The sequence below is a fragment of the Myiozetetes cayanensis genome, unplaced genomic scaffold (assembly GCF_022539395.1).
Source record: "Myiozetetes cayanensis isolate MyiCay16 unplaced genomic scaffold, myiCay2020 scf31, whole genome shotgun sequence".
Taxonomy (NCBI): domain Eukaryota; kingdom Metazoa; phylum Chordata; class Aves; order Passeriformes; family Tyrannidae; genus Myiozetetes; species Myiozetetes cayanensis.
This window is the reverse complement of record NW_026087533.1, coordinates 2,733,677-2,760,482: the sequence shown is the minus strand read 5'-3', so window position 1 is coordinate 2,760,482 and position 26,806 is coordinate 2,733,677. Positions and strand designations below refer to the sequence as shown.

Below are 26,806 nucleotides of genomic sequence, written 5' to 3'. Positions count from 1 at the left end.
GCTGGACTAGATTTAATCTTTGGTTAAATAGTTGATACAGAGCCAGGTGAGTGTGGATGTTCCAGGTTGCCTTCACTGTGCACACACATGTTCTAGCAGAGCAGTGCAAAGTGTTCTAGTCCTCTGTGAAAATTCCACGAGTTTGCAGTTCAGAGGCATTTTCAGGAGTGAATTCTGTGCTGGAGAGAGGGGTGGACACAGGAAAAATGCAGCATTAGCTGAGGCACCCCTTCCTTCTAGGTGAATCATTCACCTGGAATATCTTACCTCTAGATCAGAGTTTCACAGGGACACAGAGCTTGGGAAGTCCAAGGGAGGTTTCCTTTCCTCCTCGTCCTGGCCTTCTGCTCCCGGCCAGATCAGCCGTGCTGACGGTGACAGCAAAGCCGGGAAGAGGAGCCAAGGGCAGAGGGCCAGGAGCTGGCAAAACTGAGCCACCTGCTCTCCTCCCACCTTGTTTGCTCCTGTGAAATGGCTGCTGCTGCGCTGGGGACTGTCACTTGTGTGCAAAGCGTGTGAACGTGGCCCGGGAACGGAGCGTGCCTGCTCTGTGTTCACATACGTGTGCATCCCAGAGCCCCAGCCAGCTCATCTGGAGCAGGAGTGGATAAAGCATTCGGCTGACCATCTTAATTCCTTTGTTTTCCTAGAATTTGGCATAATCTCGAGTATTTCTCCTCACCTTAAATCCCGCTTGCTCTGGGGGAGGGAGCACCATGACGCCCAATTGCTTTGTTTAGACTGGGAATTCCTCACCGGAGCAGCGAGGAGAGCTCTGTGCCTTTGATTGTTGTGCCAGTAATGCCCCTGGCACGGCGTTCCCTGGCACTGGTGTAAACTGGGAGCCCTGTTTCACAACAAATCCTACCAGCAGGGCATCCTGCGGGACCAGCAGAGCGCTGGATCACCTTTCAGAGGATTTGTTCTGTGAAGAACTTACTTGAGCTGGATTTAATCTACTGTCTGGATGCTCTTAGGATGCTGCAGCGCGTCCTGCTGAGCTGCTTGGGAGTGCCTGCACATGAGCCAGGCAGAGGGCAGGGTTTGGCATCGTCCTCCCTGACCCAGTTGACTTGCACTGACCGAATCCATCAGGATCTGAGCGCTCCCAGTGGCCTTCCAGCTTGCAAGGACCAACCTCTGCCTCAGCGACCCCAAACACGTGCCTAAAATGAATGCAATTCCTCTCCTTATTCCTGTATCCAGCAGCTGAATACCATGAAATCCTGATTTACTAAAATAATTCCCAGTCTCTAAATGACTCCTGTAAAGCAACTTAAACCAGCTGTAACTGGGAGAGTTCTTTAAATATTTGCAATCCGGGCTTGGCATGGGGCAAACTGTTCTTATAGGGAAGAATTTAAGACATTTCCATTACTTCCTATGGGATTTCAGAGCTCAGTTTGGGGCTGGGTAGGAGGGAAAAGGTTAGAAGCTAAGTCAGTGGCTTACAGAAGTGTGGTGGTGATGGGTGTATTTCCCTGTGCACAATAATGGTGGATTTGGGGTTTCCCCCCCTTTTTTATCCTTATTTTCTTCTTCCTACAAAAGGAGCTTGGGCATAAATCCCCCTGCCCCAACAGAGCATTTTCCAGGTGCTCTCATGGCACAGACCAAGTTCCTCTTTTCATACCTGATAGCTCCACTTTTTAGTTTCTCTTTCTTTAGCTTTGAAGCTCCTCCTTCCACTCGAGCTCTCAGCCGTTTGTTTGGGGCCTGGAGAGGTGACAGCAGCATCCCTTGCCCTCGTGCACAGCGTGTCTGCAGCTTGCACTAGTGCTGCTCCCTGTGGATAAATGCTGCACCTGGGAAATAATGGCTCAGAATGCTGCTGCTCTCTGGTCTCAGCTGCTGGCAGATGGAGTTGGGGATCATCTGGTGATCCCAGCGCGGTGGATGATGCGCTGTGTGGCGTTAAATCACCGCTTTGATGCGAAGTTCTTGTTGCCCTGGTCTCTCCTCCACTTAATCTGCAACCGGCTGAGGATGAAGTGGGGTGGGTTTGTTTGTTTGCTTGTTTTTTCTTAATTGCAAGAAGCTGCTGCCACCCAAAAATTGTGGTTTCTTTGCTCAGTGGTTTTCTCCTCTCATCTGTTTTCAGCCCGCCCCCGGGTGAGCAGCAGCAGTTGTGGTGGGTCAGCACCAAACATCTGAGGCTCCTCCCCTGCACAGCCCGGGCTATTAAAATGTGTTAATTTATTGCTGTGGGGAGTGAAGTCGCAGCTTCAGGGCATGTTTCAAGGGAACTGCCTGTCCCTAGTGTAGGAGCAGCGACTTGCAGCCGCCAGACCTTTCCCAGCTTGTGTTTTTTAATCAAATGTGCTCAGCTGGGTCCAAGGAAACCACCAGATAGTCCAGATTTAAGGTCAAAAATACCTGTCTTCCCTCTCATTTAGGGAGCTTTTCCAAGCAGTCTCATCACAAGGGGAGCTGCCCCATTCTTTTTGAGCTGCGTGTCCTAGACATATAAAGGAGAAGGGGTAAACAGCTGTGAGGAGCATGTTTATTTTCCAGAAAACTGGGGGGTTTTAGCTCCCATTTAGCACAAGTGCCCTCAGTGTGAGTGGTCCTTGCTAGGTCAGTACCACTGAGGGCTCAGCATGAGGATGGAGCTGTCCCAACCGGGGTGTGCATCAGCCCCGGGGTATTATCTGCTGATGAAGGGGCAGGGCGGTTGCTCTTAATCCAAGCAGAATGATGTGCCTGAGAGCTTAATTCTCTTCGGGAAACAAACAGAGATGCCTCGGTGCCAAGCGTCCTTTGGGAATGAGCAAATATTTGGGGGGGGGGGTTTGGCTCCCCGAGCTGGGCAGGCTGGCAGCAGCCTTGGCTGGAGCCCGCGGCGGCGCTGATGGCGCTGGGCAGCGTTTTGCTCTTGATGTACGTAGCGGGGAGAGCTGGACAGCTCTGGCTGAGAAAACGAAGCGGTTATAATTTGGCTGTGGGTGAGGAGAAGCCAGTCCTCGCCGCGGGTGAGGGGTGGCAGAGCAGGGGCAGGTCTGGCTCCTCGGCGGGGCTGTGCCGGGTTCCTGAGGGGGGGCTCCTTGCTGACCAAGTGCTCCCCATCTCAATTGTCGCCTTTTTTGGCTTGCCATCCACCGACTGAGGCAGTACCTGTCCAGTTCTGAATGGCCTTATGTTTAAAAACAAACAAACAAAAAAAGGGATGAAAGAATATAGTAATAGACTAAAGAACATCCCAACGCCTCCCGCTCCTTTCTTCATCCCTCCCACCTCCTTCATCCCGCCCCCCCCTGCTTCGTTCATCTCCCCCGGGTCTCCCTGCAGAGCTGGGCCACAACTTTCTCTGGGAGACAGTGAACTGTATTTAAAATCTAGGTCAGGGAGGGAGGGGGAGTGGTACCGGCGGGCAGGGCCCCTCCTTGCCCCGTTCCTACCGGTGCCGTGCGGCGCCAAACCATCGCCCCCCCCACACACCTCCACCATCGGTTTACCGGGGAGCGGAGGGGTTGTTGTCGGCATCATTTCAGCCTCCCCTCGCAGGGGTGCGTTCGTGGCGGGGCTGAGCGAGGCGGGCCCGGGCGGTCCCTCAGGGCCGCCCGCGGGAGGGAAACGTGAGGGGAAGGAGTGGGGGGAGCCATGAGGGGGCGCGCGCCCGCTCTCCCCCTCCCTTCCCTCCCGCCCGCCCCGCCGGCCGCGGGTTCCCCTCAGCCAATGGCGAGGCGGCGCCGGCGCCCCGCCCACCGCTCCGGACCAATGAGAACTTACTACAGTGTTGTGGGGGGGGAGAGGCGGGGCCGCGCGGGATGAGGGGGCAGAGCCGCGGGCGGGCGCGGAGCGGAGAGAGCGGCGGGGCCGGGCGGGCAGCGCGGCGAGGGGAGCGGAGCGGAGAGGAGAAGCAAGAGAAGAGAAGCGGCGGCGCTGGGCTGGGCTGGGCTGGGCACGGCACGGCCCCCGGCGTGAGGGGGCCGGCACCGCAGCGCGGGGCTCTGCGGGGCCCGGCGTGAGAGAGGGGCGGCGGGCGCCGCGCGCGCGCGCGGGGGCGGCCGGGTAAGTGCAGCGCGGGAGCGCGCGCGGCCTTGGCGCGGCGGGTCCGTGTGTCCGTATGTCCGTGTGTCCGTGTGTCCACGAACGGCGGGGCGGTGCGGCCCCCTATGCGGGTGGGCACGTGTGCGTGCGCGTGTGTGGTTGTGCGCGGGGTGCGAGTGCGGGAGGTGCGTCTGTGCCCGCACCGTGTGTGTGTGTGTGTGTGTCTACGTTAGCACTGTCCGAGCTCCGAGCCCTTGCGCGGGTACAGGATGCGGCTGCGTGGGGTGCTGGAAGGTGCACGCGTGGTCAGCGCGGGCACCGCGCGTGTGTGTGTTGGGCACGGGGTGTGGGGGGGGTGTGCGGTGCGGCTGCTGCGGGCTCTGTGCGTGTGCGCTCGGTTTGTCTCTGTGCACGGTGCGTGCACGGTGTAGCTCTGTGTGTGTGTGTGCCTGGTGTGTTTGCACGGTGGGTGTTTGCGTGGTGTATCTGTGTTTGCGTGGCGCGTTTGCACCGCGCGCGTGTGTGCCGGGTGTGTGTGTGTGTGCGCACAGGGTGTTTGCACGGGGCATGTGTGTCTTGGCGGGGTGTATCTGTGTTTGCACGGCAGGTTTGCGCTCTGTGTGTGTGTGTGCCCCGTGTGTCCGTGTTTGCGCTCTGTGTGTGCGTGCACGGCTCGTGTGTGAGCGCTCCCTCCGTGTGTCATGGAGAACTGGAAGCCGAAAGGCTGAGGCTCAACCCGAGGCAGATCTTGCAGGAGCCAAGAAACAGGGATAGCAGGATGGGGACGCAGCGCAGGGGAGCCGGCACTCAGTCCCTGGGGCAGGGGTGCCCGGGGACTGCCGTGGCCAAGCCGGGGTCCCCAGCTCTGCCCAGTCCGTTGTGCAAGAGGAGGAGGAGGAGGAAGGAGAGATGGCGGGGAAGGGCTGGTGGGGAATTGCTCCGGGCTCCATAAACCCGTGGGGACCTGCTCACCCACCCGTGGGACAAACGTGGGTGCCGTGGTCTGGCACCACCAGCCAGGTGAAGGCTCTTTCCCAGCCGTGCATCCCGCTTCCCTCTGAATTCCAGCTCAGGAAAACACCTCAGCCCGCTGGGAAGCGATGCTCTCCAGCTAATAGGATTTTCCACCAAGGCGTATTTTTATTTCCCATCTCCAGCGGGGCACTGTTTGCAATGAAAACAACTCCAAAGGGTCTGGAATGAGTTAAAATCCTCCTCGACCACCTCTGTGAGTGCCGTGGCTGCAAGTGTCCTGGGCTCTTGCTTCCGTGTTTCTTGGGGAAACGGAACTTGCTCCCCCTTTGTGCACTGAGAGGGCCGTGTGTGGTTTGGGGGGGCTGGTTTTGGGCAGGGGCTGACAGCCCTCCCTGCTGGGAGTGTGTAAATGCTTATTCAAGAAATGCATGTTTGGCAACAAAGAGAAAATGTCTGAGAGATTGTCCAAATCCTGGGGCAGGTGTTGTGCTGGTTCGGTTGTAATTCTGTGTGTTATAATTTAATTAAGGTACTGGAGAAGCAAAGCAAAATAGGTCCTTTCCAAATCAATCTATTCCATGAAAATCATATTTCTGAGCAGCACCACAAACCTAATTTTTGCCTTACCTTGCTCTTTCTATTTAGTATTTTAAGCCTTCAAAACACGCTGGGTTTCGTTTGCCTTCGTTTGGTAGATCTGGAGGGATGGTCTTTGAATTAGTGATTGTTCTTACTCACAGTTGAGTTGCTGAATCTAAAAATAATCCCTGTAAGGTCTCAGGGGGTGGAGAACACTCTGGGTGTGGATGGGGGATGCAGAGGGGCTCTGCCCTGGCCGCTGTCGCTGCCCTGGTGCCGTGCAGTTCCTTTCACAATAACCTGACTCGTGTGTTGCTGCTCCCTTCGCTTCAAAGGCTGCTTTGAGGAGGTCCAGAGTTGGTTTTTTTCCCTGTTTTAATGGCTGGTCCAACTGTATTTTTAATGACTTGAAGCTTTTCCTGCAGCGTTGTGGTGGTTGTTAAGGGCTGTCCTGCTCGCTGTCTCGTGTCAGTGGTGCTGACACACTTGATGTTTATATTTTACATCGTGCCAACCCCTGGCATCTTCAGCTATGTTTCTGGGATGATTTGGAGCACTGGGTGTGATTCAAAAGGCAGTGGGGTCCTTTGCATATCTCTGCTGCCATGGCCTTAATAAAGGAGGTGAGGATTTTCTAGGATTCCCATGGACAAACATAATCTGCTGTGGAAGGTAAATATCAGGATAAACATAACGCTCCTTACCTTGAAAACTCAATTAGAGCCTTATGAAACAGGGAGAAGGATGACTATTTTCCCCCTAACATAAACACATTCGTTATTTCCTCTATCAGTTTAGATTAGGAGAATGGAAATTACCTGTGTTTTCATCTGATCTCACGATTGCAATTTAAACCAAATAAGATTATCTGACACAAAGCGTTTGCAGGGAAAGCAACACTCCCGAGGAGGGAGGACTCTTCTCGGCCTGTTTCCAGACACTGTATGTTCCCAAAGCCTAAAAAAAAATGCTTCAGACAGCGGTACTACAAACCTACAGCTCCTGGCTCTGACATCTCCCTGCCAACTGCCCGCGCTCCGCATGAGCGGCCACGGGATTTTTCACTTGACAGCATTTGATTTTCAAAAAGTGGTAAAACATGTCTCTCCCGACGCCCCATTTGCTGCTTGTTGAGCAGATATTTGAATGGATGGGAGGTGAGGACCTGGCTTCTCCAGTGAGCAACAAACCACCCCTACAAATTCATTCATCAGCCATCAAAGTGTTGCTGTGCCGGGGTAGCTTGCAGGGACGTTGGGATGCTCCGTGTGCTTTGAGATGCTGATGGCAGGATGATGATGATGTGAATGTGGTGTGTAATGTGCTGGAATAAAGTTGTGTGTGCAGAGGGTTACTGATTGAAGGCAGTGGCTCCGTGCTATGTTTTCACCAGCAGTTGTTTAGCATCAAAAAGGAATGTTGGATTTTTGGGGTCAGCAAGTGAACCTCCTGCTGTTCATCCTCGGGGCAGTTCAGTGGAGGTGTTGGCTGTGTGTCCAGAGCATCTGGCCAGGATTTTCTCCTCAAACACCTTTCCTTATGTTCTCCAGTGGGGAGTGTGAGTTCAGAGCCTCTTCATTTGGGAGAACTGTGTCAGTACCTGTTCCACTGCAGAGCGGGTTTTTTTCAGCCCCTTTCTACCATATTGCACCTATTTCTTGGAAGAATCCTGAGAAGTCAGTGATCCTCCATCTGCTGTGGATGGAGGCACGTGTGGGGCTGCAGTGGGGAGCTGGAGCTGGGCTGGTGTTCATGTGCCTCACTAGGTCAGTACCTGGACTTGCTGGAGCTGCTTTTACATCCCTGGGAATGAGCTGTGATGAATCAGAGGTGTTGCTTTGACAGGGGAGTCTGAGGGCCCTGCAGCAGCCCCACGGACGCAAATCATTTCCTACCATAGACCTGACTTGGTGCTTTTAAACTCCTGGCTTCTCCCTGCCCATGGCTCTCCCCGTGCAACTTTCCTGGAGCGTTAAGAAATGGCAGCTGCTCAGGTTGTTCGGGCTCCGAGCTGTGTTTTGTTGCCTGTCCTGCATCTCTCTGGGGAAGCTCCGGAGAGCTTTGCATCGGGAGTGGAAATTGCGCCCTGGGCCTGGGGATCTTTTGCAATGATTGTTCTGCTTTCTTGGCGCTTGGCTTTTGCTGTAATCCTGTGTAGATTAAGCAGAGGGCTGTACGTAAAGATTTCCCCTTATATGTCTCATCTACTACTGTTTTGATCAGTACTGTGGTTCCTTAAGTTGCAAAGAGCTGTAGGATGCTGCATAGCAGGGATTTATCTCTGACCATCGGATGGATTAGGTAGGAATGTTCATGGCTTGTACTTAATCCAGATTAATATTATTAGTTTCTTTACGTTCAGTCGGTTGTTTACGCTTGTTTTTCTGTTTATGTGAATTTTTTGCTTGTGTAATTCCCCTCACATTGTGTATTAAAAGCAAGTGCTTTTAATTTGTCCGCGTAGATGAACTAAATCTCTTTTTTTTTATTTTTTTATTTTTAAAGCAGTTCCACAGAGAGGAAAATTGTGTGGGTTTGGGGGGTTGTGTTCAGGCAATTGTACTCTTCCAGGGCACGCTCCTGCAGACCCTGCTGCATTTCTGATCCGGGCTTTTTAAACGAATTCCCATGCTAGCCTGCTTTAGCTGCTGTGCTCAGAGCAAACATCGACAGCAGTGGGTTGTAATTTATAATTCATAAAGTCTCACAGCACTTGAACTCTGGTGCTTTTGGAGGGGACCGAGGATGTTGTACCTCCCTGATCTCAGTGGAGAGCCTGAAAGCTGTGGGAAGAAGAGGAAGAGCAGCTCCGGGGGGTGTTTCTCCTTGTGGGTGGTGGGAGAACTCCGGCATTGGGTGCTTTTCTCCCACACATGAATTTTTGGGAGCAGCCAAGTCCATCTGCTGGTGAGCGTGAGTGCCATGGGATGTCAACCTGGCTTCCCAACAGTGGAATAACCCTCCTGAGGAAACCTTGGAGCCCAGACATGAGGAGGAGCTTCGCTCTGCCCTAACCGAGTCCTTCTCACAGGGGATCAGCTCAGCCCGGGCTGTGACTGCAGCAAACACACCGTGGCTGGAGCTTGGGAATGGGAACACGGTTTGGAAGCAGCAGGAGAAGAATTGGGCTAGTTAGCTCTTTCTGTGAAAACCACAATTCCTTTGAACCCGCGGGTCACCGGTTGTAGGCTGATTATTCCCCCCCTTCCCCGCCCCACGTAACGCGCGTGTGTGAGAGAGATAATTAAAAGCTTTTAGTTAAATAAATAACTAAGCTGCTCACGTGGCTTTATAGTAGAATTGCAGAGCCAAACCCTTGGAGGTGGAAGATGGCGCGTGCTGCTGCTGGTCCCACAGCATCTCCCGCCTTTCCCGTGCTGGAGCGGGCTCGGAGCGTGATTCCATGTGGACTTTTACCCCTCCAGGGCTTGTGTCTCACTGAACGTACGAGCGAGCTGGATGTAAGTGGGGACAGTCCCATCCCATTGTGTCCAGGGCCTCGGGCTGTATTTTATTCCCCGCTATTCAAACCCTGCTCCGAAGACGGGGATTAATAATTCCCGCCCGGCTTCATCTGCGGTGCCTGCGTGCAAATGGATCACAAGCACGAGCTGGTCTTTGCAATTCTCTGGTGAGATGGGGCTGGGTGCTCTGGGACAGCTCGAAGGGTGGTTTGGTTTTATCCCTTTGACACAGAGCACGATGGAACGTTTCATGTTCCAGCCCCGGTTTCTGCCCGCCGTGCCTCGAGCCAGGCACTCGGAAAATGAGAAACATGCAGCTGGTGACCATTCCTGGGGAGTTTTAGGAGTCATTTGTCGTTGGGCAGGGGCTGATTCATGGAAGGGTAAAGATCTTTCGGGTCCAGTTTATCTGCCCTAGCCAGGAAATATTTCTCCTGCAGCCCAGCCTCGCTGCTGCCTTCCAGTTCCTGAAACAATGGGTAAGAGGGTTCTACATCCAATGTAATAGGATGTAAGAGGTGCAGAGGCAGCTCAGTCTGACAAAAAAAACCCTCTTGAATCCCCAAACAAAAACTGGTCTGTCCTTTAAACTCTGTGTTCTGTGTGCACAGAGTTCTAGTGCTGCTTGCAAGGACACATATCCAGACAGTGTCACCTTGACCTGCACATCAGGCACGAGCTGGTGGGACCCTCCAGGGATGCAACCCCTTGGAAAAGAGCAGTGATGAGCTGCCATCCTCCCTGGACAAGGGATCTCTCCTGTTCTTCACGTAAATGAAAACTCAGCTGCTCATTTTGTCTGAAAAGTCTTGAAATCCAGCATTAGGCCAGAGTTTTCTGTCGTAAGTACCTGTTTTACAACTGTTGGCTGGCAGTGATCGACAGGCAAGATGGAAATTGTGGGTTAAAATTGTGTGGGGGTTGTTGGTGTGAAGTTAAAAAAAAAAAAAGTCACCTAACCAGCATCTCTCTTTCTCCCCTGTGAGTGTGTGTAAGTGTGCAGAGGTAATAAAAAGGCCATTTATCTTCTAAACATGCCCTGACACAGGCAGAAGGCAGAGGATGTGTTCCCAAGCTGCTTGTAGGAGGAAGGGGGCACATTCCACGCAAGAAAACAGAGTTTTTAGGATTCAGTGGCCAGTGTTAAAATTTGAGCAGTGAGAAAACAGGTGGGATGAGCACCAGGCGCTTCCCTGGTGTTCCTCCATCCCTTGCAGGGATGTGCCTCCATCCCTTCTGGGATCGGTGCCGGTGGCCGATGCCGATATCGCTGCTCTTTTATCTCCCACTGCCAACTTGAAAGTGAGTGTATGTGGTGAGCAGCTCCTGAGAGTCTTGGTGAATAAGCACATCAAACAGCAACGTGGTAAACTTGGTGTGGGCTGCCTGGTCCAGCTGCTGGGATAACTTTGATCTAGCACAAGCTGGAAGCGTTTTGGGCCAGGGGAGCTGCAGAGAAAATACCCATTTTCAGTGTTTGTACATAGCTCTAGTCAGAAAGGTTTAAGGGCCCCTACTCTTTCTTGGAGAGGGGGAACAACTCTCCTCGAGAGAGGAAGTATTTGGGGGAGGAAAAAATGCAGGGTAAATATATGTTGCTTTTCTGTGGGTTTTCATGTGCAGCCAGGCCCCTCCTGGGTGTTTAAACGTGATGGAAAAGAGCTCTTGCAGACATATGGGTTTGCTGACTTAATCACACAGATGAGCTGGCTTCATTCTCCAGGGGGTTCTGAACAATAATTTAATATTGTAGGGGACAGGCAGGGGATAGACCCTGGAGAAGGAGGTTTATCTGCAGTGGGAGCAACTCCATCAACATGGGAAGGGTGTGCTGGCGATAGCAGGGAAATGGCCACGTGCTGAATTCCTCTGATACCTCTTCCAGTGTGTGTTGTTGAAGGAAATAGTTTCTTCAGACTTCTCCTGGAGCTTTTTGTTGTTGTTGTTGTAACTGCTGCTTCTGTTATTTCCATCCTGTCCACCTCGATGCCGCCTTCAAAAAACACTTCCTTTGTTTATGGGCGGCCGTATCAGTTTGTTTGCTCCCGCCTGGCTCTGCACTTCCCTTCCCTCCCCCAGGAAATGCTGGAATAAAGCTGGGGTTGCCTGATGAGGTCAGAGCAGGTTTGGGGTCCTCACTGAGGTTTGAATATCCCCTTGATAACAAGAACTGAAGGGACTTGCAGTGTCTGAGCGTGTTCTTGTCAAAAAATGGCCTTTTCCCTCGCTCTTGCACGCTGGAGCAAGGTTTTTTTTCTCTATTTTGTTTTGTTCTGAAGTGAGGTGCTTTGAGTAGCTGGTGTCTCCCATCCCCTCAGTTTTGGGGCACCAGTGTAGAAATATTCCTCTTTGTGGTTCAGGTGCTCTTGCTCCCACTTTCAAACACCCATCAGATGTCAGTGGGAAAACCAGCAGTGGCAGGGACGACGTTAGTGGCTGATATTTTGCAGCCGCTGCTCTTGGCTTATTTAAAAATGATGATTGACTCTCTTCATGTGCCCTGGTGATGACAAATGCTGATATTCCTTTTGCAGAGATGTGGTTTATTAAAAAAGGAGTTCCCCTGTGTGATGAATCGAGAGGGAGAGCTGGAGTGGGGGGACTGGATCCGTCAGCGCTCTAGAGGCAGGAATGGGAGTAGATAATGGACATGAGGGATGAGTTGGGCAAAGAAAGGAGGCTTGCAGTTACAGGGGATTTGGTATTGCACTGTGATGCTTTTCTTGCAGGTTTATTTCTCTTTATAATTGAGCTGGACTCTGCAGCATGAGCCTGGTTATTACGCAGGTGGGGTTTGATCCACACAGTGCTAATCCCGGCACAGGCCAGCGATCCAGGGATGCACATACATTGTATTATATACAACATATGCAAATACGGTGGAATTAAACCTTTTTATACTTTTTTGAAGTGTCTGGGCTGCATCTATGCCAGTGATAAGGTTCCCTGCAAACACAGGTGAGGAGAGAGGTGCCAGCACCCCGTAGGTTGCAAGGTGTGCACAGAGCTCGTCGGTGTCTCGTCGAGGTACCAACCTGATTACTCTGTTTGCTGGGCCAATGCTGCTGGGGGGAGTGGTTGTACATGAACCATTTCTCATGATTTCTCAGCACAAACAGTTGTAAATCACTCCTGTGGTAGGAGCAGATGCGAAAAGCCCTCAGTCCCGTGCAGCTCCTGCCCGGGCCTTTGAAAATACAATTGTAAAGAAACAAAAGAACTCTGCCCTTTTGATGTATTAACTGTAAAATAAACTGGAAAATTGTAGCTAGATTGTGCTTGTTTTGGAAACAGTTTAACCTTCTGAAGCTTCTGACTGTGGCAGAAAACCAAGGAGTGGTGAGTTACACTGAAACTAAGGTTTGATTAATTGTAACTTTTGTAGCACTTGAGCTTGGCCACTAGAAAAACGTCTTGGTTTAGGTGAAGAACACTTCTCTTTTAATTAAAAACACCTGTTCTAATAAATTTTCGAGCTGGGTGGGAGGAGAAGACGTGAAGTGGAGCTGCAGCCGTGCACCTCTTCAAGCAGGAGGTTTGTGGGTGGCTTCTTCCTGTGTTACCTCAAGGGTCTGCTCCTGTTTTTCCCCCAGTCCCCGTCAGCAGGAACACTCCCTGAGAAAATATTTTGAGACATTTACAGAAAACAAGTGGAGAGAGGAAAATCACAAGCCTCTCTGCTGGAAAACATCATCAGAGCTTTGCTAATGGAGCAACAGCATTTGGGATTTTGGCTGCACCCCACGACGCCGAGCGTCAGCCAAACCCAGCAGTCGCTCAGTTCCACATCTCCAGAGGAAGCAGCAACTGGGGAACACGCAGTTTTTGTCTGTTTTTCCAAGTTAATCTCCTTGCCTTGCTTTCCCACCCCTGGACTGTGGTTTTGCCTAGTCACAAGGTGTTTCATGGGTGCAGCAGTTCAGGTGCTGCGAGTCAGAGATGTCTGGGGATGAGTCACTGGAGCTCAGGATGGGGCAAGTTTGTTGAAAACAACCTGGGAGATCCCCGGGCTTTGCACAAGCTTAAAATTAAGGGTTGGTTTCCAGACACAAAAAGATGCAGACCTCTTGGTATCGGCAGCAGCGAGCTCTTTGATGGTGCTTTGGGAAATATGCTTGAAATTTGTTGCTGTGTTTTAAAGAAAAATATGTCTTTGCTGCTCCAAGCAGTGAATTATAATTTTTTTTTAAAATGCAAATTGGAAAAAAATGCAAATTGGAAAAAAATTCAGCTTGGAGCTGTGCAGATATTTGATTTTCAAGTTGATAATTTGTCACACAAGTAATGAGCCAGTGTGGTACCCAGCGCAGTCCCTTATGGCTTTTGCAGTGATCATATATGTGATCTGCGCTTACTGTGGGGGAAAAATGGATGTGGCACTTGCATTTTAGCTGGAGGACCGTGTGTTTGGGTTGAATCCCTGTGAGTAGGGATGTGTGTGTTTCATCTGAAATCTGAGATCCACCCATCTGGCACTAATGCAGTGTTTGGGATCAGCCACCTGCAGCAGGAGCCTCTGCAGCCATTCCCAATTTCCCAGTGGCACCAGCATGTTTGTGCTTGTGTAGCATCCTCCTGCTTCAAACCACGCTGGAAGTTGGGTTTGCTGCCTAAAATGAGCTCCTCCTGTAATGTAGCAGCTTGCTGGGTGACCACTAATTGAGTTAATTGCTGCCCTTAATATGAAATATATTGTGGGTTAGAGAGGCACCTTCTGCTGCCCCACAGGACTCGACTAATGCAGTTCCAGGCATGGGACATCTGCCTGTGTCCCAGTGCAGGCACATTCCATATGGGAGCAGTTCATGCCACTGCAGTGTTCCCTGCTGATGCTCCAGTGGGATCTCCAAGCCCTCCTGGAGTTATTCACCTTTTTGTTTTTCCTCTTGTCTGTAGAGGTCTCTTCCCTGCTGTTGTCAAACCTGAGTTCTGCAGTGCTGTTGGTGAAACCCTTTGACAGTGCACTGCACCACGCAAACAAAAATGCACACTTTGAGCAAAAAAAAATCTAATATTTGATGAAAAATGGGTAGATAGTCGTGGTAAAGTGCTATTTCCTTCTGGTATGTTGCTGTTTCACACAGTGGCACCGCATTGTGCAATAGAGATCTATTTGTAGAAAGGAAGAGAAGAGGCCAGAGTTTACGGGATCTTTCTCAAAGTCCTACAGAAGGATGTCTTTCACCAGGGGGATTATTAAGTCTGAGCAATGTGAGTTGCAAAATAACTTCTTGCACTGCTGCCTGCAGATGCCAGTGTGTCTGAAGGCTCTGCCAGCTCCAGAGGGTCGTTCCATGCCATTCCCGAAGGGCTCACGCTGTGCTCCTGTGTCCCTGGGCTCTGCCACAGGGAGTTGTTTTGGGTCTTCACCTCCCAGATCTGGTGTTAATGCCTGAAAAGCTCAAGTCATGGTATAAAGTGACCTGTGCTTGGAGGGTGATGGTTTTCAGGTATTTTTTTCTGTATTCTGGGGAGTTTGGGGTCTCCATCCTCCTGTTTTCGAGTGGTTTTCCAAAGGCACTTAAAACTCACGTGCATTTATGCAGCACTGGCTGCTGTTACTGATGTGTGCCCCACATCCCCTGAGTTAACAACCCCAGTCCTGAACTGCTGCTGTGTTTTGTTGAATCCCAAAGGAGAAAACAGATATTTAGTGCTGTGGATGCAGGGGGGGATCCCAGGGGCTGCTGAGATCTGGGCGGTGAGTCTGCAATGACCTTCTGCTGTTTCACCAAACCTCCTCTTCACACTCAGGGCTGTTATTCCGCCACTGAGACCAGGAATCTGAGTTTCTTCTCCCAGAGGAGAGGCTGGTCCTGGATGCCAGCAGGTTTGAAGCTCCGTGCAGCGCAGCCAGCAGCAGCCTCGCGCGCAGGGTACTCTGTAATTAATGTCGGCTCTTGAGCGCCGAGTAATTGGGAGCAGTAATTGGATGGTAGCTTAAGAGCAGGAGAGTGGTTAAATAAACCAAACAGGCTTGCAGTTGTAATGTCAGCAGGTAAAACTCCTGGGAAGCAGCAAATCCACATGGCAGTGACGGGCGGCGCGAGCGAGGTCCGCGCTCAACGCAGGCGCTCCAGAGCAAAGGCAGCGACCCGGAGCGTGCGGAGCAGAGCAGGGCAGGTCCTCTCCTCCTTCCCTGGGTGCTGAAGAGGGGGCTCAACCCGGTAAGGCAAGATATTTTTCTAAGCATCTCCCGTGCTTAGAAGTAAGAGAATGAAATGTTCTTGTTTTGGAGTCGTAGTTCACTTCAAAAGAGTTTTTGCGGCTTGTTTAGCTGGGGAGCCGGAGTGAGCTCAGGCTGTCCTGAACGGAGACCAGCTCGTTGCATTTGTTTCTACCTTGTTTTTGCTTTTTATTCTTAAACCACACTTCTTGCTGCGAGGGCTGCAAAAACCAACCAACCTGCTTTCTGCAGCTGGTGTGGTGTTTTCTCTGCTCTCCTTTGCCACATGCCCTGCTCGCAGCTTGCACCGTCGAGGAGGTGCCTCGGAGCGAGCGGAGCCCGCTCAGACCTCGTGTGTACCTTCGTTATTTTTCATCTTACAGAGGAACAGGCGACCATTTACCTTCAGCTCGTGTATGCAGGAGGAGAACCTGGAGGAAGTGCAAAGGAGGTGATTTAAGAACGTATTTATTGGAGGAGCAAAGAGCTGGTTTGGCAGGAGGTGCCTGGCTGGGGGCGCCTGGGTGAGCTCACCGATGCTTTTTGCTCTCTCCACTCTTTCCCCCCGGCCTCGTTTGAAGGGTCTCCTCATGGCAGTTTTAACCCGAACAATGATATCACCAGAGCTTGCAGAAAAGAGGATTTGTGTGGCATTTTATTCCCTTGTGCTGCATGAATGTGGATTTCAGCAATATTGTTGTGTGGCTCCTGCTGTCAGCAGCGCGGTGAAAAGAGCCGCTCACTTGTCTGGAATTGCGACTGTGGGACTCGCAGCCCTTCAGCAGCACAATTTTAGCTGGGGCTCTCCATTTAGTCTTCAGTCCTGGGTGCTGGGCAAGGTCAGTAGGTTTAGAGTCCAAAATACTGAGGGTGATATGGTTTATTCCTAATTTTCTGTTGGTTTTGGTACTTGATAAATACTCGAGACTCTGCGAGTCTGCAGAGCTTTCAGCTGGATGAAGCACTGTTGGGCTCAATGAGGCTTCAGCTGTGCATGAGGCAATTGCACAACTGGGATTTAAATATAAAAAAGGGAAAAATAAGCAAAGCTTCTCCAAAAAAACATGCGGTTGTTCCTCCCGCCGTTTTATTGTCGGGGGGAGGGTGTGCACATACACAGCACACACTTTCAATAGAGTAAGGATTATTTTGAGACCTAACTCATAAAATAAGTATCAATGGGATGCTAAATTGTGTACACAAGGCCAGTAGCTTATCCAGAAAGCACCACTGTCCTCAGCTATGATTTATTTTAACAGGGAGAGATTTAAACCAGCTGCTGTTTTCTGCATATAGTTTATCCCTACTAAAGGAAATGCTTGGTCTTTAATGGCTTTTCACTTGTATTCAAATACTGCAGTGTTTAAACAGTTGGGAGGTGTTTGCTGTTGTCTTCTCAGCCGGTTGGTGGCCAGCAGTGTCCTGCCTGTGCCGTGGCGGGTGTGTGTCGGCACTGGTGGGAGTGGAGAGAGCTGGTTTACAGCTTCCAAGTGCTGCCCCAGTTTTTTCATGTCCACCTGTCTCCATGCCCAGGCTCCCTTTAGTGCTCTTGGGGATGTTAAGCTTCTCCCAGTGTGGTGTTTAATGCAGGATGAAAGGGAGAAGATGGGAGGGAAAGGCGTGAGCGGGTGGGGATCCTGGGCAGCCCCTGGCAGTGGGGAGAGAAGGTAGGAGGGGATCGAGGGGTGGTGGAAGGCAGAGAGGTGTAGTGCAGCTGGGCAGGAGAGTGGGAGACCTCCTTTTAGTGCATGTTGTCCATGGAGCTCCTGGGTGGAGCTGTTTGGATCAGCAGGATTAAGTGTGGCTGGAGGGGAAGGTGCTGCAGTGTTTTGCTCACAAACCCAAGGACCATCCAGGAGCACCAGTGTGAGACTCAGCACTAACACTGTCCTGGTGTGCTGGGTGGCAAAGGTGGGCGTTGAAGAAGTAAAAAATACCTCTTGAGAGCTGGTGAAATGTGGCATTGCTGCTGTTTGTTCAGTGAAATCACAACCCACAACACCCTCCCACACCAACCCATCCAGCGCAGAAAGGAGGGCGGCAACCGAAAATATGAGCAAACAGCCCCTGGATGTGGGTGCAAAATGTGTTTCTGACCCCTCCCTGCAGTGCTGAGCGTGAGCACAACTTCCTTTTCCTTTCTGTAGTCTGAAGAAAGAGATGTTTGTGCACATTTCCTCCATGCAAACGATGGCAGTGACCCTGGGCTGCTACCGGAGCTGAGCTGTGGGCACCAACACGGGTCCTCACTCGGGTCTCCAGCACTGAAAGAGACCTCACAATACCATCTTGCCTTCCATCCTATCTTTGAAATCAGTGTTCTCCCTTCCCCCCAAGATGGTATTTAATACCTTGCTCACTGTTTCCTGCTGCTGATAGGCCAGGCTGGAGCTCAGCTGCCGTGTCCTGGTGAGCCATTAGTGCATCCGGATGGGATCCGGGGCAGGAATTCAAAGCAGGAGTGAGCACAGGCTCCCTGTGGGATAACTGCGATGGCTCTGTGGGCAGGCAGGAGGTGTCAGCGTCATTAGTTCGGTTCTGCAGCAGAAGTGGGGGTGATAAAGTGCTCGCTGGGTGTTTGCTCTCCCAGAGGATCAAAGGGATTCCTGGCAGCTGAGCAGCTGAAATTAAGCACCCCAGTTCACAGGGCTTTGGAATGGTGATGGACCAAAATCACCGGGTTAGGCACTGAAATATCACCCCTTGATCCCGTGGGACAATATTGAGAGGATTGCCTGGAATGGTCGCTTTTTTTGCTGTGAACTTCTGATAGCTGCGCTCCCGCTCTGCTGCCTCAGACTGCCAGGGGCTTCTCCGTGCTGGAGTCGCCTAAATCTTGCCAAAGAAACAGGTGATTATTTAATGAAAATGGCATTCCCAAGCTGTGTGTCTTGTTAAAGCATCCGGAACGTCGTGTTGTGTCTTCTCCCCGCTGGTGACACAGCGCAGCCAGCGTGGGGAATGACGGCAATTTTGATTCAAAGCCATCTCCAGTGAAAATGGTTGTTTGTAAATGTGTTGCATCAGATGTGTCAATGGATGTAATTAAGGAATGAAGGCTGCTGCACACCCCTAATTAAGGGGGATTAAAAACTAAAGCTGCCTGATTTCACTGCTGGGTGGAAAAAACAAACAGACAGAACTGGTGGAAAAGGCTGGAGGGCGAGTTTTGAGTGGGGGATTCTGCTGCTGAAAAGAGCAGCTCTGGGAGGTGACAGGGCTGACCTGTTCTGCCATGTGTCTGTAGCTGACTACTGAGCACAGAACAGATTTAATTGCTGCTCCACACCCGCTCCAGTTTGGTTCCTGTTGGGGATGGGAGGATTTTTATCCCCTGGGGTGCAGCCGCTGGGAGGTGACAGTCGTGTCACCCCGTGGTGGTTTGGTGTCTCCCCACTCAGCACCATCACTGGCTCTTGGCTGTTTTGGGATGATGCTGTGGGATCTTGCTGTGTAGAAGCAGAGGAGAGATGTGTGTGAGGTGCTGAAAGCAGGGCAGAACCTTCAGGCATCCCTGAGGTGCTTTTGCATGTGTGAAACGGGCCAAATTGCACCAAATCTGGGACAGGGAGCGTTGTGTAATGGAAATGTTAGGAAGCTGTGCTCACTGAGGGCTTCTCCCTGGCTGTGCCAAGAGAATGAGTTTGTCCTGGGATGGGGACTGCTGAGGATGTGTCTCTAATCCCGACACTGCTCTCCCATTGCTCATTTGACTCCGGGAGGGTGTCACTGCAGTTCAGGATCCCTGAAGGGTTTCTGGGGAACATCCTCTGTGTGGGAGGCATTGCAAAACCCGCTGTGATTTTCCAGGAACCATCTTCTCCTTTGCTCTCCAGCTCGTGGAGCCACCCCAAGGGGAAGGGTGACTTTGTGGCCACTGAGTATCACGAGCAGGAAAAGTGGGAAGCAAACCATCCCTGTGGAGTGGCGTGAAGTGTCCAAGTGCATGCCTGGGACCTGCAGTGCCCCCTTGCATTCACTGGGGCAATGTCCTTCTGTGCCCTGGTGGCACTGGAGTTTGTCCCAGTCAAACAGAGTCAGTACCCTTAGGCTTTACAAACAGCTTCTGACTCCTGTGTTTGGGAAAACAGCAGAGTGAGGGGTTTGCTGCCTGTGGACCATCTCTGTTGGGAACATGGAACCACATTGAAAGAGTGCTGGATGTTTGCCTGCTCTCCTTGGGCACAGGCAGAAGCAGCACAGTGGGATCATCCCCATGGGATGAATTTCTGGGAATGGTGCAGAGTTTGGAATTAACTCATCACCTGCACTGTTTAAAAGGGAAAATAAAAAAGAAGGAAGCTCTCTGGAGGAGCTGTCTCCCCACCTCCCTACCCTGTTGGGTACACAGTGCCCAGTTTTGCTGGGGACTTCAATCAGCTCTTAGTGGGCTCTCAAGCCAAGCTGCCTGGTCTTGTGGGTTTTCAAATGGTTGAAGGTTGGGTTCTTTCTGTGATACTGGGAGTTTACAGCTCAAGCTTTGTGGTGGGAATGGATTTCTCCTTCTCTGTGTGTTGCCTTTGATGCTGAGCCCTGAAAGAAGAGGATGGTGACCCTTCCTGAGACAAAGCCTTCCCCCAACACTGAGCAGCACAGGCTGCTGAGTGCTGATACCTGTGGTGGTTTGTACCCACCCAGTGAAACTCAGCCTCACAAAACCCTCCCTGCTCGCTGACTCATTAGTCCTGGGCTCTTTGGAGCTTTTGCTGCCCCAGCTGTGTCTCCAGAGGCTGCAGCTATGCTGGATCTGGGTCGTTCCAGGCCGGTGGGTGCTGAGGAGATCTCCAGCTTCTCTGTCCCCATGTTGATCTAGAGGTGTTAAAGTCTGGGGCTTGTCCAGAAAACCAAGAATTGAGGGATTCAGTGGATAATCTGCAGCTGGCCAGTGCCTTCCTGCACTCCTAGGTGGGGGTCATTAAACTTTCAAGTGCAATGTTCAGGCTGATAATTACTGTAAAGGTAATTTTAGTCCCCTTCTCTCCATTGTTTGATGGTTGCAGTGAGCACGGAAGAGCAAACCAGGTGGATCAGCTCAGCCTGGCATCTGGTACAACTCCTTAAAACTCATTAAAACAGCAACAAAACCACATTGCTGTGCCCCTGGGCAGACCCTGGCAGCACAGGGTTAGGCAGTGTGTCCTGGGGGTGTCCCTCACTGCAGGCTCTTGCTGGGAAGAATGAGTTCCCTTGGCATTGAATATTTTGGGAGTGTTGGTGTTCAGAGGAGGAGGAGGAGGAGCAGTGGCTGATTTACAGGAGAAAAGGTCTGGAAATCAACTTAGGGTAGTGTAGTGCTGACTTGTTTAAGTGTCCTTGACAGACTAGGAGAGCTGGGGGGGGTTATCTGGAGAAGAGAAGGCTCCAGGGAGACCTTGGAGCCTTTTGCAGGGCCTAAAGGGGCTCCAGGAGAGCTGGAGAGGAACTTTAGACAAGGACCTGGAGTGATGGGACAAGGGGAATGGCTTCCCACTGCCAGAGGGCAGGGATAGATGGGATACTGGGGAGAAATTATTGACTGTGAGGGTGGAGAGGCCCTGGCACAGGTTGCCCAGAGAAGCTGTGACTGCCCCTGGATCCCTGGAAGTGTCCAAGGCCAGGTTGGAGCAACCTGGGCTAGTGGAAGGTGTCCCTGCCCATGGCAGGGGGTGGCACTGGATAACCCAAACTATTCTCTGATTCTATGATATTCAGTATCAATTTTGAAGCAGTAAGCCCAGCTTAAAGCTGGGCTTGGGGATGCTTTCAGCCAGCTTTCACCTGGGCTCGGTGGAGGATGAGCCTAATGTGGCTCTGACCACACCAGCCCTTCTTGTAAGTGGTTCCCTTAGATAGTTTAAATACTGTGCTCATTTCCCAGCTCATCACATCCAAATAACTGTGTGATTATGGTTATTTTTAATGAATTTGGGGCGTTGTACCGGGGCGGGGCGGATGTGTTCGAGGCACTGGGGTGAATGCAAATCGCTTTGCAGCCATGCAGTAATAAATGAAGTGGTTAAACACGATGTCCCTGGCCCACAGGGGAGGAACAGCCCTTGTGTGTGAGCTGGAGCAGTTGGTGGTGAAGCCTGTTAAGAGCTTTTAGCATCAAACCTCCCTCTGGCTCTCAGTGCAGCAGCAGAACGTCCTGGCAGGTGCCTCTCTGTGTGTGTGTGTGTGTGTGTGCAGGGGTGGTATTTATCTAGCAGGCAGCTCTTTATCAAAGGAGTGTGCAGGTCCCTCTTGGCTTCTAATTATAGCTTTGGTTTGGAAACAACCAAAGGGAGAACGACAAAAGCAAAATAAAAAAAAAAAAAAAAAAAAAAAGCACTTTACCCCTGCGCTTGGAAAACTGTAAGGGAAGAAAATGAGCCCTGTTATGTTAAACCTTGAGTGTAAATGAGGCACAGTGTAAGTAAACACATCTGTGTTCAGGCAAGGGGGGGAAAAAAAAACCCCTCCCTATGAATAATTCATGGAAAAAAATCCTCCTGTTCAGCTGATGGAGATCTATTGCTTATTTTGCGGTGAACTGTTGCTGTGGCAAGGGGTGTGCTGCTGTGGGAGAGCCCTGGTGGCACTGTCATCCCTGCTTTGCTGTCACCCCCACCGTGGGTATTCCTTCCACACGGAGTTTGGAGTGGCTGTGACGGAGCAACCTGCTGAGGCAGAGCCTGTCCTTGGATTTGCTTCCCTGGGGTGGAGTGACCTGCAGGCAGGGAGCCCATCCAAGGATGCAGCACCGCTCGCTCCTTCCCGGTGCTCTGAGCGCCGTTCCCGCTGCTTTTCTCTGCACAGATTTTTGGCCCCTGCCGTGTTTCTGTGCTCCCTGCCCACCGTGGGAGGCTGGGGGAGGGAGCAGCCCCCGGGATATTATCTGTACCACGCAGGTGCTGAGCTGCCAGTGGGGTGGGGACGGGTCTGGATGGATCCCTCCCTCCCTGCAGATACCTCTGCTCTGCCTAAGGAGGGTTTTTGGAGTAGCTGCTGCCTGCCAGGCTGAGCCCCCTGTGTCCTCCTGGGGGGTTTAGTGGGGTCAGGGGATTTGCAGGCTTGGTTTTGCAGAGGAAGGTCCATGAGGCACCAAACCTTGTTTTTGCTCTGACCTCTGCTGAGGAGGGGAAAGGAGCCCCAAGAGTTGTTGCTCGCTGTGGAATAGGAAACAGCACTGGTGTTAAAGTGGTGGTTTTCTTACTCTTTTTAGCAAACTCCTGTGTTGGGATATGATGGGATAGTTCATGAGCTTTATTCTCCTGGCAGCCTGGTGCATGTGCCTTCCCCGTGGCTCTGCTCTGGGTCCAACTGCTCCCAGATCAAGTGAGTTTTCCTAGCAGGTCCCACACGGGGCAGCCTTTCCAAACCCATCGCAGTAGACAAGGCTCCAGTGACAAGTGCATGTTTTCATTTAAATTTCAGCACTTTACCAATGAGCAAAGCCCATGAATTTCCGTATTCTGTAGCATCCAGGAGGATTTTTGAGGATACAGGGGAGGAGCTCTCAGCTCCCTTTGGTTGTAATGCACTTACTGCTCCATTTAGTCAGGTCATTTTATAAGCCCAGTCTTCAATTTGACATAAATGATTTGCTTTCAGCAGATGGTGAGCTACTATTTTTGCCCTCATTTAAATAGGAAAGCTGTACAAGAGCAGGAGATGGGAGAGGGGCACGGGGCTGCCGACGTGCAGTAGATTACCAGGGCTGCTCTGGTGAGAATTAAATCCGGGCAGTTGTAATGTGCCATCTGTGTTGTGTTGGGTGGTTTATTTTTCCCCCTGTTCAATGAGGCTCCTGGAGTCTCCTGTTACCCTCCAGGTCAGGCTGAGTGACAGCATCTCTTTTGTTCAGGACCCAAAGTACCAGCACAGAAAGATGGTGCACGTGAATTCTAACAGGGGTTATAGATGTCAGTGGTAATTATTCCTCTAATAAAATATATTAAATAAATTCCTAACAGTTCTGGTGCTTTAGTGTATTTTGAGGTTGTTTGAATTTCTTAGTGAGGGGCTTATTTTGTTGCATTTGAATTTCTTGTTCTATTTAAACTCCTGTGACAAACAGCTTTCTGCTGTGGTCATAGAATCCCAGAATGCTTTGGATCGGAAAGGGCCTTAAAGACCTTCTCCTTCTCCCCGCCATGGGCAGGGACATCTTCCCCTAGTCCAGATTGCTCCAAGCCCTGTCCAACCTGGCCTTGAAATGTGTTTTTAACTGTAGTAAAAATCACGTGTAGGACACGTAATTCACACACGCGTGGGGCGAGTCCTGCTGGGGGTGGCTGCAGTTTTCCTCCTCTCCCACCCTCAGGTTTGTTGCACATGCACCAGGTCTTGACTAAACTGAATTTTCAGGCTGTGCTGTCTATTTTGAGCAGTGTTCTGTGTAGTTTCTCTGGTGAATTGTGTGCTTTTCACACACATTATGAAATGGGAAGGAACGCATTTTTTTAAAAAAAAGCACCACCACGCTGTTGCTGAAACTATTTGATTTTTGCCTATTTTTAGCAGAAATTTTTCTCTTATCATTGTCTCCAGCTCTTGCTGGAGCAGCAGTGTTCTGAGAAGCCACACATTTTTGGGTAGGAAGGTCAAGACAATTTGTCCCAGCAGTGTGATCACCCTTATCTGGCGTTGGGCATCGCTGCGAGACAGTTTGGGTTTCCAAGAACTGAACCTTCTCCATGGACAGTCCTTTTTCTTCTCTCTCTGAAAGACTAAACCACTGGGAATTAAGTAAGCTATGGCATGAGCTATAACTTGTTTTTCTAGGCTTGGAAGCAGGGATAAGTTAGATTTTCTATCACAAAATCACAGACTAGTTTGGGTTGGAAGGGACCTTAAAGACCTTCTCCTTCCACCCCCTGCCATGGGCAGGGACACCTTCCACTAGCCCAGGTTGCTCCAGCCTGGCCTTGGACACTTCCAGGGATGGGGCAGCCACAGCTTCTCTGGGCAACCTGTGCCAGGGCCTCCCCACCCTCCCAGGGAAGAATTTCTTCCTAATTTCTACTTAACTTTGCCCTTCTTCAGGTATTGTCACTACACTTGTTTGTGTGCCTAAATAAGAGACGCTGGAGCAGCTGACAGGTAGGAGAGGGTGACAGACACATACCTCAACATTCCTGTTTCTTTGAGCTGATGCCTTTTGAGAGGAGATGTGTTGCCAAAACCTCTTCCAACATTCCCAGGAGGTCCAGATCCTCCTCTGGGGGCTGCTCAGGGGCAGGTGAAGGGGATATGGTTGGTGGGAGGTCAACCTGTGGTTGCAAGTGTCCCCAGCGGGGCAAAGCCTTTTTGCTTCTCTGGGAGTATTTAACTCCCTTTTCTTCAGGTCTTTTCCTGTTGCCAAAGCCTTCTTGCCTGGAGGATGTTCTTAAACTTAAAGATGCTTAAATATAAATACGTATTTCCTGGTGGGATTTTTCACCCTGAAGTCTCTCTCCGGGATCATGTCTGAGAGTTGCCTTGTGGGATAGTGAGGGAAGAAAAATTGAATTTGAATAGAAACCTGCTTGTGGTTTTGCCGTGGGTTGTGCCTTCTCCAAAGGAGGGGTTGAAGAGCAGCGGAGTGGGAACCTTGCTCTTGGTGTCAGCTCTGCTGTGGGCTGGGATGGAAACAAAACACTGCTTGGCAAGTGCAGCCAAGGTGCTCTTTATCTTGGATAATCACAGAATCACTGCCTGGTTTGGCTTGGTAGGCACCTTAAAGACCATCTCCTTTCCCCCTTTGCCCTGGGCAGCCTCTCAGTTACGTTATTTGCTTACGAATCTCTTTGCTTTTGATGGGAAAACCATTTCTGAGCATAAAACTTCCAGGGGAGGGATCCAGCCCTGAGCCTGGGTTGGAGCAGCTCGCTCAGGTCTTGCAGCAGGATGTTTGCTGCACCCTGTGAGTTATTGGTGCTGGCAGCTATGAAATGTTTATTGGGAAGGGCCGGGCTCCTACGTGCCCATCTCCGCATCCCCAGCCCTGCCGAGGGGATCTGGCTGAGCTGCAGCCTGGAATTCCCAGGGGATGGAGGAAAGACAAAGAGATGTTTAAGACAAGGAGCTGTTTTCTCATCGCCAGCGAGACCCAGCTCCTTACATCCCTACATCGGGAAAGGTCCGGGGCTGTGGCTTTGAAATGTAAACAAGTAAACAATCCTTCTCCCAGAATTTAGGGAGGGAAGAGTACATCCAGAGGAAATGTTCCTTTGTGGATTGTCCCTCTGCTTTCCTGTGGCTGATAAGAACTGTGCCCTCCCCACCGTCCTCATCTCCAAAGCCCCGATTCTGCCTTTCTAGTCCGAGGAGCGACGCGCGCGTCCGACGTTGTGTGTTTTGATAACGGTTCCTACAAACGTGTTTATTCAAAACAAACACAGTGGGAAGCAACTACAAAGCAGGCTGCTCTGGCAGCTGGTGCCAGGGGGAGCTCGCTGTCGGCGTGTGATCCTGGTGGGACAGGCTTGCAGAGCATCCCTCCCCATCCGTGCGTGCCAGGACGTTGGGAGCTTTGCCCTGGGAGTTGGCCGGGGCGAGCCTGTCCTGTGTTGTGGGCTCACTGATGATAGTCCTTGCCCCTTCCACTGCCTTGTGGCATCTCCAGGAGTTCTTGGAGAGCTGTTGAGAGCAGGAATTGGCTGCTTGGTGGCTGGGGGGACCCTGCAGAGTGTTGCTAACGGGGCAGCAGCATCCCTGGCAGTGGATTTTGGGAGAAGTGAAGAGGTTTCGTAGCATAATAGAATATCCTGAATTGGAAGGGACCCACAAGGATCATCCAGTCCAACCCCTGGCCCTGCACAGGACACCCTAACAATCCCACCTTGTCCCTCAGAGCATTGTCCAAACCCTCCTGGAGCTCTGGCAGCCTTGGGGCTGTGCCCACTGCCCTGGGGAGCCTGTTCAGTGCCCAACCACCCTCTGAGGGAAGAACCTTTCCCTGAGATCCAACCTGACCGTGTCCTGACACAATTTCAAAGGATCCAGAGAGCCTGTCCTAAATCTGACGCTGCTCCAGTGGAAGCACAGACCCAGTGGGTTCCATCCCTGCTTTTCCAAAAGCCCTCCCTGAAAAGAAATAAACCCACCAAACCCTCAAACCAAACCTTGTAACCTCAGGAAATTTGCGTTGCTGGAGGAACAAATCCAGGGAAGGTCTCTGATGCTGCCTTGGTTTAACCAAAGCATTAGGAATAATATCAGGTGTTTGCATTAAATGCAAAGGAAGAGGAGAGCTGGTGGGGGGGGGGCTTTTCTCCTTCCAGCACTCTGGTTCTTTTGGCAGCCAGCGTGAGTTGAATTAAAATCGATGAATGCAATAATACGTAGGAGGGTGACATCTTGAAACGTTTCCTAATTTTAGGTCTGTGTTTTGAGCAAATGTTTGTACGCCGAGGCTGGGGCTGGGGATTGAGGCATATTGGATTATATGCTATTTGCTCAGTGTAAGCAGTGGCAATTTATTGCTGCAGATACATGTGATGCAACGCACAAAGATTAGTTCTATCCCCTCTAAAGCATGATTATTTTGGGTCCTCTTTATACCTTAAATAGATATTCTTCTCATGTGATTTCCATCTTTTTGTGTCAACAGCCCAGGCTAAAGTTGAAGTAAACATTGCATCAGTTTAATAGCACAGGCTCTGAGGAAATCTGCTCTGCATTATGGGTG

General features: G+C 51.1%; 1 protein-coding gene across 4 annotated transcripts in view; it reads left to right on the top strand.

Moving 5' to 3' along the window:
* The window catches only part of EPB41 (erythrocyte membrane protein band 4.1), a 777,038-nt gene that overhangs the window by 14,163 nt on the left and 736,069 nt on the right, over positions 1-26,806 (top strand). The window contains exon 1 of one of the 4 annotated variants that reach the window (XM_050326133.1): positions 3,872-4,011. The exons of the other annotated variants lie outside the window; for them this stretch is intronic. The gene's annotated coding sequence lies outside the window, so the exon portion shown is untranslated. Of the gene's footprint in view, positions 1-3,871; positions 4,012-26,806 lie in introns of those variants that run through there. 4 annotated transcript variants of the gene reach the window in all.